At 38.4% G+C, this 2,328-nt stretch overlaps 2 protein-coding genes across 5 annotated transcripts in view; both read right to left on the bottom strand.

Annotated features, from left to right (window-relative positions):
• SMARCAL1 (SNF2 related chromatin remodeling annealing helicase 1) overlaps positions 1-2,328 on the bottom strand; it is a 285,071-nt gene that overhangs the window by 175,298 nt on the left and 107,445 nt on the right. The window lies entirely within an intron of this gene.
• XRCC5 (X-ray repair cross complementing 5) overlaps positions 1-2,328 on the bottom strand; it is a 99,769-nt gene that overhangs the window by 3,854 nt on the left and 93,587 nt on the right. The window lies entirely within an intron of this gene.

Raw genomic sequence — 2,328 nt, 5'->3', positions numbered from 1 at the left:
CTCAAAATCTTCCAAAAAACTGCAGAGGGAGAAACACTCTCAAATTCATTCTACGAAGCCACCATCACCCTGATACCAACACCAGACAAAGATATCACAAAAAAAGAAAATTACAGACCAATATCACTGATGAACAGAGATGCAAAAATCCTGAACAAAATATTAGCAAACAGAATTCAACAACATATTAAAAGGATCATACACCATGACCAAGTGGGATTTATCCCAGGGATGCAAGGATTCTTCAATATATGCAAATCAATCAATGTGATACACCGTATTAACAAATTAAGGAATAAAAACCATATGATCATCTCAATAGATACAGAAAAAGCTTTTGACAAAATTCAACACCCACTTATGATAAAAACTCTCCAGAAAATAGGCATAGAGGGAAACTACCTCAACATAATAAAGGCCATATATGACAAACCCATAGCAAGCATCATACTCAATGGTGAAAAACTGAAAGCGTTTCCACTAAGAACAGGTACAAGACAGGGATGTCCACTCCCGCCACCCTTACTCAACATAGTTTTGGAAGTCCTAGCCATGGCAATCAGAGGAAAAAAAGGAATACAAATTGGAAAAGAAGAAGTAAAACTGTCACTGTTCGCTGATGACATGATAACTATACATAGGAAATCCTAAAGATGCCACCAGAAAACTACTAGAACTAATCAATGAATTTGGTAAGGTTGCAGGATACAAAATTAATGCACAGAAATCTCTGGCATTCCTATACACCAACAACGAAAAATCAGAAAGAGAAATTAAGGAAACAATCCCATTTACATCGCAACAAAAAGAATAAAATACCTAGGAATAAACCTGCTTAAAACACTTGTACTCAGAAAACTATAAAACACTGATGAGGGGCTTCTCTGGTGGCACAGTGGTTGAGAGTCGGCCTGCCGATGCAGGGGACACGGGTTCGTGCCCCGGTCCGGGAAGATCCCACATGCCACGGAGCAGCTGGGCCCGTGAGCCATGGCCGCTGAGCCTGCGCGTCCAGAGCCTGTGCTCCGCAACGGGAGAGGCCACAACAGTGAGAGGCCCACGTACTGCAAAAAAAAAAAAAAAAACCAAAACAAAACACTGATGAAAGAAATCAAAGATGACATAAACAGACGGAGAAATATACCATGTTCTTGGATTGGAAGAATCAATATTATGAAAATGACTATACTACCCAAAACACTCTACAGATTCAATGCAATCCCTATCAAACTACTAATGGCATTCTTCACAGAATTAGAACAAAAAATTTTACAATTCGTATGGAAACACAAAAGACCCCGAATAGCCAAAGCAATCTTGAGAAAGAAAAACGGAGTCAGAGGAATGAGGCTCCCGACTTCAAAGTATACCACAAAGTTACAGTAATCAAGACAGTATGGTACTGGCACAAAAACATAAATATAGATCAATGGTACAGGGTAGAAAGCCCAGAGATAAACCCACGCACATACGGTCACCTAATTTACAACAAAGGAGGCAAGAACATACAATGGAGAAAAGACAGCCTGTTCAATAAATGGTGCTGGGAAAACTGGACAGCTACATGTAAAAAAATGAAATTAGAACACTCCCTAACACCATACACAAAAATCAACTCTAAATGGATTAAAGACCTAAATGTAAGACCAGACACTATAAAACTCTTAAAGGGAAACATAGGAAAAACACTCTTTGACATAAACCACAGCAAGATCCTTTTTGACCCACCTCCTATAGTAACGGAAATAAAAACAAAAATAAACAAATGGGACTTAATTAAACTTAAAAGCTTTTGCACAGCAAAGGAAACCATAAACAAGACAAAAAGACAACCCTCAGAATAGGAGAAAATATTTGCAAGTGAAACAACAGACAAAGGATTAATCTACGAAGTATACAAACAGCTCATGGAGCTCAATAACAAAAAAACAATCCAATTAAAAAATGGGTGGAAGACCTAAATAGACATTTCACCAAGGAAGACATACAGATGGCCAAGAGGCACATGAAAAGATGTTCAACATCATTAATTATTAAAGAAATGCAAATCAAAACTACAGTGAGGGATCACCTCACGCCCGTCAGAATGGCTATCATCAAAAAATCTAGAAACAATAAATGCTGGAAAGGGTGTGGTGAAAAGGGAACCCTCCTGCACTGTTGGTGGGAATGTAAATTGATATAACCACTATGGAAAACAGTATGGAGGTTCCTTAAAAAACTAAAAATAGAACTACCACATGACCCAGCGATCCCACTACTGGGCATATACCCTGAGAAAACCATAATTCAAAAAGAGACACGTACCACAATGTTCACTGCAGCACT

Source organism: Physeter macrocephalus, chromosome 2, assembly GCF_002837175.3.
Source record: "Physeter macrocephalus isolate SW-GA chromosome 2, ASM283717v5, whole genome shotgun sequence".
NCBI lineage: Eukaryota > Metazoa > Chordata > Mammalia > Artiodactyla > Physeteridae > Physeter > Physeter macrocephalus.
The sequence above is the reverse complement of the archived record's forward strand: the minus strand, read 5'-3'. Positions and strand labels throughout refer to the sequence as shown.